Source organism: Rana temporaria, chromosome 1 (genome assembly GCF_905171775.1).
Source record: "Rana temporaria chromosome 1, aRanTem1.1, whole genome shotgun sequence".
NCBI classification, from domain to species: Eukaryota; Metazoa; Chordata; class Amphibia; order Anura; family Ranidae; genus Rana; species Rana temporaria.
Genome location: NC_053489.1, coordinates 452,659,416 through 452,673,330, shown reverse-complemented (window position 1 = coordinate 452,673,330; position 13,915 = coordinate 452,659,416).

Sequence of the window (13,915 nt, the reverse complement as noted above, 5' to 3'; positions counted from 1 at the left end):
AAATACATTTTGACCTAAATATATGAAGAAAGATTATTTATTTGCAGCAATAAATATTTTTTTTTCACAATTTTATATCTTTTTTCATTTATATACAAAAAAAAAAAAAACACCAGCGATGATTAAATACTACCAAAATAAAGCTCTATTTGTGTGAAAAATTATAAAAATTTCATTTGCGTACAGTGTTGTATTGTCATTCAAAGTGTGACAGCGCTGAAAGCTGAAAATTGGCCTGGGCAGGAAGGGGGTAAAACAGCCTGGTATTGAAGTGGTTAAAGCTCTTTAAAGGGGTTGTAATGGTTTGTTTTTTTTATTTTCTAAATTGGTTCCTTTAGGCTAGTGCATTGTTGGTTCACTTACATTTTCCTTCAATTTCTCTTTGATTAATTTCAATAGATTTTTATTGATATTCATCAAAAGGGTTACAGTCATGACAAATCGGTAAACATAACATAAGCCCCATGAGGCAAATGAAACCAAAGTGAGGTTACAATAAAATGTAGTAAATAACCATCTCTTCCGGGTGGAGCGGGCAGAAATTGGGGAAATCTTGCCTAGCTAACTCGCTAGGGTACCGAAGAGGACCAAAGTGCCTCTATAGTTAGTACTTGACACCCGAGGGGCCGGACCTAATAAAGAAAGATCCGGGACCCAACCCTCGACACCCCAATTGGGAACCAACTGTGTCAAGCAAAGGGCCCCGAGCCTTTATCCCCCACCCACACCTCTCACTAGTATGGGGAAGGAACAAAAAACCCTCTAGGGGAAGTAGCAAACAAATATTCCCCCGGAAGAGACCAAACAAAAAGAGCATTGAAACTCTAGGGCTATGACCCTTAAAGAGTTGTGCAATCAAATAGTGAATAATACTAAGTATAATAAGGAAAGCAAAAGAGGTAAAGAAGAAAGGACAGAGGAAAAGGAAATAAAGGTAAGGGGGTCAAGGGGAAGAGAGCAGTTGAATGCCTAAAACCAGTTGAGATCACAATCCGGCCTAATCAGGTATAGGTGTAAGAGGAATACCAACATAGTCAGCCCAAGGTGTCCAAATCTCACGGAATGCTTCGGAGGAATCGTGCAGTATGCTGGACAACTTCTCCTGAATCATGATCCATGAAACTTTTCGTTTAACCACCGAGATGAGTGGTCTAGGTTGTTTCCAAGACTTAGCAATGGCTATCTTCGCGCTCAGTAGGATAAAGTGCACCAACTTCTGTGTGGGCCTGTTAAGTTGTGGTATATGGGCATTTAGGAGGGCCGTATTGGGAGCCCCAGTAATCCGGTGCCCAGTAACTTTGAAAATAATTTTGAATATAATTCTCCAAAAGGAGCGGATTCTAGGGCATTCCCACCATATGTGCGCCATGGTGCCCCGCAGCAGACACCCCCGAAAACAAAGGGGATGCGCAGAAGGGAACATGGAAGCCAATCTGGAGGGGGTAAGATACCACCTGGTGAAGACCTTCACGCTGGCCTCCATCAGGGAGGCGCTCTGAATGCCCTTGAAGGATCTGAAAAAGGCTTTGTGCCAGCTCTCTAGGCTCATATTACTTTGAAAGTCAGATTCCCAAGCCTTCATATAAGGCGATTTGTCTGTTGGGTGAGTGAGGGCTGAGTAGATCACCGAGATGCCTCCCCTCCGCCCCATTTCTTGTCCACACCACTGTTCGTATGAAGTGAAGTCAGGAGGAAGGGGTCTGGACTTCCAGATGCTATGTAGATAATCCGAAATTTCATTAAAGCGACCCCTCTCCGAGTTAGGGATTTTCAAAGTATTAGTACAGTAGTTTAGGGAGATGGGACCGCTGGAAGAAAAGAAATGTCCTATCCGATATAGCCCTTTGTCCAGCCACCATTGGAATTGAGAGGGTCTCATGCCGGATGGGAATTCAGGGTTATTGAAGATGTGGGCTAGAGGATGGGCAGCTGATGTCAGTCTGTCGTTGTGTCTAAGGCTATCCCACAACGCAAATGATTGGGAAAGGACTGGGGAGAGGATGGCGGGGCGGGATTTGATGGGGGACCAGAGGTGGTAGTCAAGGGGGGCCGAGGGAATAGCTAGTTGTTCTATATTTACCCAATCAGGTACATTGATCTTGGAATATAAGGCAGAGAATTGAGCTAATCTAGCCGAGAGATAATACTTATGAAGGTCAGGTAAACCCAGACCCCCCTTGCTTCTATGGCGGATTAGTGTGTCTTGTGGGACACGATATCCCTTTGATCCCCAAATGAACTTTAGCAGTTTGCTTTGTAAAGATTTTAGATGCTTTCGTCTTATGGGGATGGGGAGTGAGCGAAACAAGTATAATATTCTGGGGAACAGGGTCATTTTGACTGAGTTTATTCTTCCCAACCAAGAGAGGTTAAATCTGGACCAAATTTTAAGGTCGGCTTCCATTTTCTTATATAAGGGGGGGTAATTAAGATCGTATAGAGCTTCCGTCTTTGCGGCTAGAGCGATTCCTAGATACTGGATTGAGGTTTCATTCCAGCTAAAATTAAAGGATTGTTTAAGATCCAGCACTATTTGTGAGGGCAGAGAAATATTAAGGGCCTGTGATTTAGAAAAGTTGACCGATAGGCCAGAGATTTTGGAGAAGTCGTCCAAAATATGACATAAGTTGGGGAGGGTGGTGACAGGAGAGGTTAGGAACAGCAATATGTCATCCGCAAATAGGGCACATTTGTGAGTTTGATCTCCACACTGGACTCCTGAGATATTGGGATTCTGTCTTATTGCTATTGCTAAAGTCTCGATTGCTATAGCGAAAACCAATGGGGACAGGGGACAACCTTGTCTGGTACCCCTTCTAATCTCAATGGGTTTGGAGTAATGTCCGTTAATTCTAACTAAAGCTCTAGGGTTTGCGTATAGGGCCTTAATAATACCTAGAAATCTGGGTCCAAAACCCCACATCTCAAGTAAATTAAAAAGATAGGGCCAGGAAACGGAGTCAAAGGCCTTCTGCAGGTCCAGTGACAGCAAAAATCCTCTCTGGGGGATCCCCCCCGCCCAATTGGTCTGCAAAATCGACGCTAGGTCTATTGCTCTCCTAATTTGGTCCGGGCCCTGTCTGCCAGGTATAAAACCTACTTGGTCTTTGTGTATGTACTGCCCTATGAACCCTGCTAATCTATTGGCTAGGATTTTGGTGAGGACCTTGAGGTCGTTATTAATTAGGGATATCGGGCGGTAGTTTCTAACGTCTTCTGGGTTTTTGTCCGGTTTAGGAATGACCGTTATGAAGGCTGTATTAATCTGGGAATCCAGAGGGTCGCCCCTGGTTTTGGAATTAAAGAACTTAGTCATGTGTGGAGCCAGGATATCTGAAAAAGTTTTGTAATAAGGGATAGACAGCCCATCTGGACCAGGGGCCGACCCAGTTCTAAGACCCTTGACTACCTCCATAACCTCCTCCTCTGTGATTGGGGAATCCAAGATATCTCTGTGAGCCGTTGACAGGGTCGGGATATGAAGACCCTCTAGGAATTGTGACATTGTACCAGCAGTTAGCCTGGTGTGGGGTTCGTAAAGGCGTGAATAAAAGCCTTGGAAAGCCTCAAGGATTTTGGATGGATTGGTTGTGGGAGGATTACCCCCTATTTTTATTTTAGGCATAGAAATCAATTTAGTTTTAGGGGTAAGTTTGGCAGCAAGGAGGGGGCCTATTTTATCAACTTGGGTGTGGAATTTGTGTGTTCCCCACCTAATTGATTTCTCAGCCCGGGTAGTAAGAGCAAGATTGAGCGCCAGTCTAGCGTTGTCTATAACCGATGAGGAGATTCCGGACGGTTTTTTTTTGTGTCTGGCTTTAAGGGAAATGTATTCCGCTTCCAATTTGCTTATTTCAGCAACCCTTTCTCTTTTAAGTTTCGTAGAGATCTGAATGAGCCTCCCTCTAATAAAAGCTTTGTGGGCAGCCCATATCGTTTCCTCAGAAACATCCCCTGTATCATTGAGTTTAAAGTATTCTGTCAATGCTAAGCCTATCTCCTTGACCCTGACTGGCTCAGACAGTAAGGACTCGTTCAATCTCCAGAACGTACGTGATCCCTCCCTGACCCCTAATTTAAGCGATATGATCACTAAGGAGTGGTCAGATAAAACAGTGTCCCTTATGGAGGCAGACAGGATCGCCGGGAGAGTGGATGATGGGGTGAGGATATGATCAATGCGTGCATAGGACAAATGTGGATGAGAGAAATGGGTGTAGTCTCGAGTAGAGGGGTTAAGTTCCCTCCAGGTGTCAGCTAGGCCATTATCATGTAGGACTTTTGCGAATTTGAGGCTTTCTCTTGTAGGGCGAATCAATCTAGATCCAGGAGGTTTAGTTTTATCTAAGCCCTGGTCCAGGGCTGTGTTAGAATCCCCTCCAAGCACAATGGTGCCTTCGAGGTCAGGAGACAGGGTATCAATCATTGACTTGAAGAATTTAGCTTGACCCCTGTTAGGGGTATAGTAGGAAACAAGAGAGAATAACTGATCCCCTATCTTACCTTTAACCAAAATGAACCTTCCCTCTGGGTCAGTGACTTCAGATAATTTGACAAAGGCACATTTCTTGGAAAATAGTATCGCTACTCCTTTGGTTTTGTTTTCAGCACTGGCTAGATAAAATTGAGGAAAATGTGGGTGGAGGAAAGTAGGGCTATATCGGACAGGAAGGTGGGTTTCCTGCATCATGACAATGTCAAGGTGCATAGATTTATAAAGGTCCATTACCTTCCTCCGTTTAATCTGAGAGTTCATACCCTGAACGTTATGTGAGGCAATGCGAATGTTAAAATCTACCTGATTAGCCATGTGGTAAAGAGTCGGCACCGCAGCAGGAGCAACCCCCACTCACCCACAGTAGTCTCGAAAAGGACGAAGTCATGAGGGCTGTAACCCTGAAGGCAGTCAGGAGGAGTGAAGCACCTGTAGGTGAAGAAAATCTTAGGCATTTTTGTATATAAATAAGGATCATAGGGTAAGGTGAGGGAAGACAGGAAAGAAAAGAGCAAAAAGGAACTCCCTGAAAATAGAAAACAGGCGCTGGGGGGGAGAGGCCCCAGACGCTCAGAAAGTCAAAGACAACATCAGCTCCTCTGAAATCAGAGGGAGCTGTCCACCCCTCGGAAACCATAAGGTATCCGACGGTTGGCTGGAGGCGCATTAGGACCAGGCAGGAACCAGGCGCCCTAAATATATTATTGACCTAAATAAAAATTGCAATGAACAGTACACATCCAAAAAAAGAACAATATACCACTTTTGTGGAAAAAGCGACCCCAGGTAATCGCCTCAGACTCCCCCCCCCTCAAAGAGTGGGTCAAGGGAAGCCCGAGCCGACCACCAGCAGGTACTAGCCTAGGAACAATCTGGGAGATCTAGATAGGTAATATATCCTATATATGAAATGTAGATGGAAAAAAAGGATCAAAATAAGAGAGCATGAGGAGAAAAAAAAAAAAAAAAAAAAAAACCCAATCGGCCTATCAGGCCTAACCAATGCTCATATAGCAAGCTAAAAGGAGCTTGATGGTGAAGCACAAAAGTCACTTTTCAGGTATTTCCATTGTCCTTAGCTTTCTTATTCTTATTCTTCAGCCACAGGGGAGATGGAGGGCTGGTAGGGATAGCTCTTTTGTTGGACCCTTGACCCACACTGGAAGTGTCCATGTCTGCTTCTTGAGCTATGATTTTCAGTCGCAGTAGCAGATTTTCCCCATCTGATAGGGTGGAAAAGGCATATGGTTTGCTATTGAGAGAAAATTTGACCGCAAATGGGAATGCCCACTTATATTTGATGGATTTCTGGGTTAACGCAAGAAGTAGGGGTTTCAGAGACCTTCGTCTCTGGATGGTGGAAGGAGATAGGTCCGTAAAAATTTGTACTTGATGACCCTGGCACAGTATGACCTGAGCCGACCTTGCTTGTCTCATGACTTCCTCCTTGACCGAAAAGTGATGTGGCTTAGCAATGGTGTCCCTTGGAGAGCCATCTTTTCTAGGGGCTCCTAGGGCCCTGTGAGCTCTGTCTAGTTCCAATCGCTGAGGGGTGATGTTGGGAAGAAGGTGTTGGATTAGGTCCTGCACTGCCTCAGGGACATTAATGACGGATTCAGGTAGACCTCTAATCCTAATATTAGACCTCCGTGATCTATTTTCGAGTTCATCAATGCGATTCATGGCTACCTCCAGCTGGTCTTGAAGTGTTTGCATATGACTGTAGTTCTGTGAGGTAGCTGCAATTGTTTCCTCCAATTTGCCCTCAACAGCTTATATCCTAGTACCTAATGAGTGAAAGTCAGCTTTTAAATCGCCCGTAATTTTGGCTGCTGTTTGCGACAAGCCCCTGTCTAATAAGGATGAAAATTTCAAGAATAGTTCCTCCATTAGGGTAGGCGACCCCATTGATAATGCGTCATGGCTGAGGGGATTGTGCTGAGGTGAAACCATGGGTCCCTGAGGTGTGAGTAAATTTTCAGTCATTATGGGATGAGTCTGAGCTCCATTGGTGTCTGGGTAAAGATGGGTCATATGAGGGGAATTTCCCAGATCTTCATGTTTGTTTTGCAGGGGGGAGAAGGACGTCACTTGCCTGAGGGATCCTTGGTCAATTAGGCTGTGCTGCTGTGCCTGTGTGAGCCGCGCGGCGGCCATCTTGGATCTCCTCACGATCGTTCAACGACTCAGAACTGCAAAAGTATTTGGCTTTTAAAGTACCCTGAGGTACCAAAATGTGCCCGCTGTCCCGAAGGCTGCCTGTGTGGATTTGTAGAGCTCGGGAGCGTCTGTGTACCGAGCTACGGGCGCCGCTGTTTCTGCCTGGTGCGGAGCTCACGGCTCAGTCAGCCATCGCCGTTGCCCGCGCATGCGCCGCTCTCAATTTCTCTTTGCACACGAGATGCTGGTAAACACGTGTTCAGAGGCATTTGGACAGCTTTTTCAACTGCCCCTGAACACATTAAATGTTATCCTATGTGTCCATGCACATAGTCACGTTTTTCTGCGTTTTTTGCACTACACTCCCCTCTTGACAAGTTTTTACTCCCACAACACACCTAAAAAAACTTTGGCACTTGATGTTCAGAAGAGATAAGAGGAGTTTAGGAGAGACTGACGTTTTTACAGCTCCTAAACTCCTCCAGGAAACGCGAGAAGGTTTTTTTCCTGCCTCTGAACGTCCCTGACAGAAAACGCCTGTAGCAGTCAATAATGTGCAAAGACACATAGAGCACAATAGAAGTTCTTCTAGAGGCAGGAGAAAAAAACGTCAAACGCCTGTAGAATCAATGTTTTTTAAGTCCAGTGTGCATGGAGCCTCAGACGCAAAACACGGCAAAATGCCGCTAAACGCAATTTTGTTTATAGGCGTTTTTAAAGGTGACCTATTTTTTTTACATTAGAAATCTCCAAAATGATGGCAAATGATGAAAAACCATTAAAAAACATAAAAAACTGTAATTGTTTGCATTGCATTGTGGACAATTCACAACTTGTGGCAGGTGACGTGGCCAGGTGACGTGGCCAGTGGACAATCCACAACTTGTGGCAGGTGACATGGCCAGGTCATGTGGCAAGTGGACAATCCACAACTTGTGACAGGTGATGTGGCCAGGTGACATGGCCTGGTGACGTGGCAAGTGGACAATCCACAACTTGTGGCAGGTGACGTGGCAAGTAACGTGGCCAGGTGATGTGGCAAGTGAACAATCCACAACTTGCGGCAGGTGACGTGGCCAGTGGACAATCCACAACTTGTGGCCAGGTGACGTGCCAGGTGATGTGAACAGGTGACGTGGCAGGTGACATGGCCAGGTAACATGGCCAGGTGACATGGCAAGTGGACAATCTGCAACTTGTGGCAGGTGACGTGGCAAGTGGACAATCCACAACTTGTGGCCAGGTGACGTGGCCAGGTGACATGGCAAGTGGACAATCCACAACTTGTGGCCAGGTGACGTGGCCAGGTGACATGGCAAGTGGACAATCCACAACTTGTGGCCAGGTGACGTGGCCAGGTGACGTGGCCAGTGGACAATCCACAACTTGTGGCAGGTGACATAGCAGGTGACGTGGCCAGGTGATGTGGCAAGTGGACACTCCACAACTTGTGGCAGGTGACGTGGCCAGGTGACATGGCAGGTGATGTGGTCAGGTGACATGGCCTGGTGACGTGGAAAGTGGACAATCCACAACTTGTGGCAGGTGACGTGGCAAGTGACGTGCCAGGTGATGCGGCAGGTGAACAATCCACAACTTGTGGCAGGTGACTTGCCAGGTAATGTGAACAGGTGATGTGGCAGGTGACGTGGCAAGTGGACAATCCGAAACTTGTGGCAGGTGACGTGGCAAGTGGACAATCCACAACTTGTAGCAGGTGACGTGGCCAGGTGATTTGGCAAGTGGATAATCCACAACTTGTGGCAGGTGATGTGGCCAGGTGACATGGCCAGGTAACGTGGCAAGTGGACAATCCACAACTTGTGGCAGGTGTTGTGGTCAGGTGATGTGGCAAGTGGACAATCAACAACTTGTGGCAGGTGACGTGGCCAGTTGACATGGCAGGTGACATGGCCAGTGGACAATCCACAACTTGTGGCAGGTAATGTGGCAGGTGACGTGGCCAGGTGACGTGGCAGGTGACGTGGCCAGGTAACGTGGCAAGTGGACAATCCACAACTTGTGGCAGGTGACGTGGCCAGGTGACAATAGAAAATTGGAAAAACATTGCCTGGTCTGATGAGTCTCAATTTCAGCTGCAGCATTCAGATGGTAGGGTCGAAATTTGGTGTAAAACACATGAAAGCATGGATCCATCCTGCCTGGGAGATTCACCTAACGGATGTCCAGATGATTAGAAGAGAACTCACTCCAATACCCCTCACTTATAAAGTAGGTTATAAAAGCATGAGGTGAGTGATAATCCTTTACTCCACACACACAGTCTACGTACTAACCATTCCACAAAGGAAGTTGTACGATTTTTCTGTCTCGCACTAGCAATACCTCATGTGCTTTTGGTGATAACAACTCTCCAAAAGCTTGCAAAGAGATTCTCTGGAGAGGTTAAAACACAAAATGGTGTAACACCATTTACCGTATATACTTGAGTATAAGCCGACTCGAGTATAAGCCGAGGACCTAATTTTACCACAAAAATACTGGGAAAACGTATTGACCCAAGTATAAGCCGAGGGTGAAAATGCAACAGCTACTGTAAGTGGAAAAGAGGGTAAACAATGCCCATTTGCAGCTTCACTGTGCCCATTTGCAGCCTGACCTCACTGTGCCCATTTGCAGCCTGACCTCACTGTGCCCATTGCAGCCTGACCTCACTGTGCCCATTGCAGCCTGACCTCATTGTGCCCATTGCAGCTCTTCAACACGACCATCCTCTCACAGTGCCCATTGCAGAATCCGATCTGTGTACCCGAGTCTGTGACATATTCAGATGGCGGCCGTGCAGTTTTAAATATACAAACAGAAATAAGCGCGCAACACAAATATTAAAGTGCAAAGGTTCAAAAAAAGAGCTAGTGCACACAAATAAAAATATATATAATCACTAAAGTGAAATAGTTTCAGTTTATCAATGCACACACAAACAATTACATCAATGCACACAAAAAATATTGTAAAAAACACAGTGTAGTTAAATTGACCAAAGTGTTAACTACCCATAATAAAGGTAGTAAAAACAATATGTGGTGAAATAAAGTCCCAAAAAAATATAGGAAAAAAGTTAACAGCAGGACACTTCCAGGGATCAGTTCACCGATCGCTGCAATACTCAGTACAATATCTGAAAGAAGCTTGGATCTTATTCTCAGCCAAAAGCATGTGAAATTACTGACTCTTACCAGACAAGATGGACCTCGGTTTAGGGAGGTCAATGAAGCGTGTGCATCAGCCTGCTGACCCCGGTAAAGGATCACTCAACTCAGGGAGGGGTGCTTCTGTCTTGCAGGAAGAGAAAAAACCTTCAGCTGTTTCTCCAAACCGAATCACACAGGAAGGCGGTAGTTAGATTCAACTTAGCTTTTACCAGACACTAAAATCTGAGAGTATTGACTCAGTGGGAAAAAAGGAAAAAGATCCTCATAGTGAAGTATGTCCAAAAAGATTATTTATTAAAAAATCTCTTAAAAATGTCACAGCAAGTAATAATCCACTTAAAAATGTCACAGCAAGTAATAATCCACAGCAAAAGTCATATCAAGGTGGAAGAAAAGTAAATATAAAAAATTAAGAAAAAACAACGTAAAAAAAAAAAAAAAAACAGCAAAGGATCAAACCAAAAGGGCTGAATAATATGAGTGTGATGGCGCTAGGAAATGCTCCACAAAAATGGCTTCAACTGGGAACGGAGACTGACCTCCCACGCCAACACATCACACTTAAATACTTAATGGGCAGTCAGGACACCGGAAGTGAGGTTTTTCAGTCCCACCTCTGGAGTCACCAGATCAATAGGATCAAAATACATAAATAAGTACAAATTAAACCTATAATATCCTTCAGCAATATAACTGTATGTATGCGGGAGAAGGACCACTCCGGAGGGGAGGAAAAAAATATTAATTTAATTTTATTTCCCAGCATGATAACACACAAATATACAAGACAGAAACAAACCAGCTAAATATTACAAATTAAGGCTCATAAGTATATCCATAGAATAAAGGAAAATAATGAAAAAAAGATATAAAAAAGATATATAAAAATATATTAATATTTAGAATATATTTTTAAAAACAATAAAAGATTATTAATATCTTAATGGACAAAAAATCAGAAGGAGGAGTGTGGGAAAAAAACTTAAATAATTAACCATTATCAATAAAACAATTGACAATCCACTCCACATTTAAGCCAAAAGGTCTGTAACATTGGAGGTCATATATCCATCGAGTTTCACGTCGAGATATATGTCTAACCAAATTGTCTCCCCTCCAATGTGGGGTGTATTTTTCGATGGCCAATACTTTAAGTAAAGAGGGCTCTTTATTGTGATGTATACGAAAATGTTTTGAAACGCTATGTTCAATAAAACCTCTTTTATTGTTCCCTAGATGTCCGCGCTCCTACTTGTGCTATTCAGTGATAGGCGGAATACTCAGTTTCTCAGCAAACACTGTGTTCAGTGTTCCGCCTATCACTATCGCCCTCTCGTCTATCACGAACGAGAGGGCGATCGTGTTAGGCGAAACACTAAACACAGGCAGAACACTCGGTTTCCTAGTAAACACTGTGTTCAGTGTTCCGCCTATTACGATCGCCCTCTCATTCGTGATAATGTTTTTAAAACTGCACGGCGACCGTCTGAATATGTCACTGATTCGATAACTGCTGGGAAACCGAGTGTTCCGCCGATCACAGAACAGCACAAGAAGGAGCGCAAGTTTTTAAAACTGCATGGCCGCCGTCTGAATATGTCTTGGACTGGGATACACAGATCGGATTATGCAATGGGCACGGTGTGGTCAGGAGGCGATGGACTCAGGTACTGACTCAAGTATAGGCCGAGGGGGTCATTTTCAGCCCAAAAAAGGGCTGAAAAACTTGGCTTATACTTGAGTATATACGGTATTCATTAAAACTATCTTAGGTACTAGGGATGAGCTTCGTATTCGAATCAAACTCATGTTCGACTCGAACATTGTATGTTCGATCGTTTGTCTAATTACTAATGTTTTGGGCCGTTCGCGCCAAATTCGAGTTGCGACTTTCACGGCCCATATTTCACTGCGGCATCGCAGTGCATTGCTGGCTGATGATTGGCCAAGCATGCACTATGACCCGCAAGCTTGGCCAATCACAGCTTGCAAAAAACGGAGAGCCATAGTTGGCCAAAGCCAGGGTGGCTTTGGCCAATTATGGCTCAGGGGGTTTAGTACACGCCCCACACTATAAAAGGCCGCCTGCAGGTCGGCCTTGTGTAGTGTGTTGCGGTGGTTAAAAGAGAGAAGAGAGAGAGAGAGAGTGTCATTTTTAGTAGGTAGATAGAGCAGGCAGGCTAGTCAGTTAAAGTTACAGTGTGTAGAGGATATATATGCATCCCAGGTGTTGTATATATATTTATACACTGTATAGTTTAGCTAGATCTGCACTTCCTAATTTACTGGCAGGCAGGTTATTGTGCTAGCTGCAGTATTCTCACGTGGTGTACTGCCTGTGTCCTCTGCAGTGTGCACCTAAAGCTACGTGGTGTGTGTACTGCCCGTGTCCTCTGCAGTGTGCACCTAAAGCTACGTGGTGTTTACTGCCTTTGTCCTCTGCAGTGTGCACCTAAAGCTAAGTGGTGTGTGTACTGCCTGTGTCCTCTGCAGTGTGCACCTAAAGCTATGTGGTGTGTACTGCCTGTGTCCTCTGCAGTGTGCACCTAAAGGTACGTGGTGTGTACTGCCTGTGTCCTCTGCAGTCTGCACCTAAAGCTACATGGTGTGTACTGCCTGTGTCCTCTGCAGTGTGCACCTAAAGCTACGTGGTGTGTGTACTGCCCGTGTCCTCTGCAGTGTGCACCTAAAGCTACGTGGTGTGTGTACTGTCTGTGTCTGTGCTAATTTTCTCAATGATTTTCATCCATATTGCAGGGACCAGACATTACATTAAAGCAGTTTTAAATTACTTTTTTCTTATAGTAATCTCATTTTGTGCAGGGACAGTTCTAAACATGTGCCACTTCACAGGCATACTATAGACACCCAGCAGGTACGATATTTAAAGGAATTTTTCACTTTTTTTTTTTACTTTAAGCATCATTAAAATCACTGCTCCAAAAAAAAACTTTTTTTTCCATTGATACATGTTCCCTGGGTCAAGACCCGGGTTCTTAAAGACGTTTTACGACAATAACTTGCATATTAAGCTTTAAAATGAGCACCTTTGAATTTGAACGTTCGAGTCCCATAGAAGTCAATGGGGTTCTAAATGTTCGCGAGAACGGTTGGTCCGTTTGAATGTTTTGGTGCAAACCGAACTGGGGGGTGTTCGGCTCATCCCTAATAGGTACTATTAAATACAATTAAACCTGTCTGTCAATAATACTTTGCTTCAATAAAGCAAGTTAAATCTAGGCAGATAAATCAACTGACATTAAAGTGGAGTTTCCATCCCAAAATTTTTTTTTCATTATTGTGCTCATTAGACCTAAAAAAGTAAAAAAAAAAAAAAAAAAAAAAAATGTTTTACTCATCTGGAAATGCCTGTTGCTATGCGGTCCCACGAAATCTGCCTTTGAAAGCACCTAGGATTCTGATATCATCTCCCTCTAATGCTCCTGGGAAATGTGTGTCATCATTTCCCAGGATGCAGTGCGCTGTCCAATTATCACTCCCCATTCAAGACTTCCAGGAAGTAAGTGCTTGTAGGCTTCACAATGCCCACAAGCAAAATGACAACGGTGTAGACATAGTTTTATAAACTATCTTTTTTAAATATCTATGCGGATCGGTGGCGGATTGTAAAATAGTAAGTGACATACATTTAAAAAATGCTAATTGTGGTTGGAACTCCGCTTTAGCCCTGGTTCACATTGATGCTACTTTGAAATTGCGCTACTTCTCTTGAAGTAGCATGATTTCAAAGTAGCAAGGTCAGCACGATTTCAGCTGCTACTTGATAGGCATCTCTGTGGCTTCATGCACAGATGTCTTTTGAAGTCGTACCTGAAAATCAGCAAAAAGTAGTGCAGGAACTACTTTTGCAAAACGGTGCGGCGCCACAAAATCGGTGTCACAACAATTGGAACAGTGGCATTGCCTTTAATAGGCTGCAACTTGTCATGCGATTTGATCTCTCAAATCGCATGACAAATCGCTCCAATGTGAACCTAGGCTTCAACTGCATGTGGTTTTCAGTGTTCTGTTTTAATGAATGCTTAACCAATACCAGAAAAGCCTTTAAGGAACTTTTCAGCGC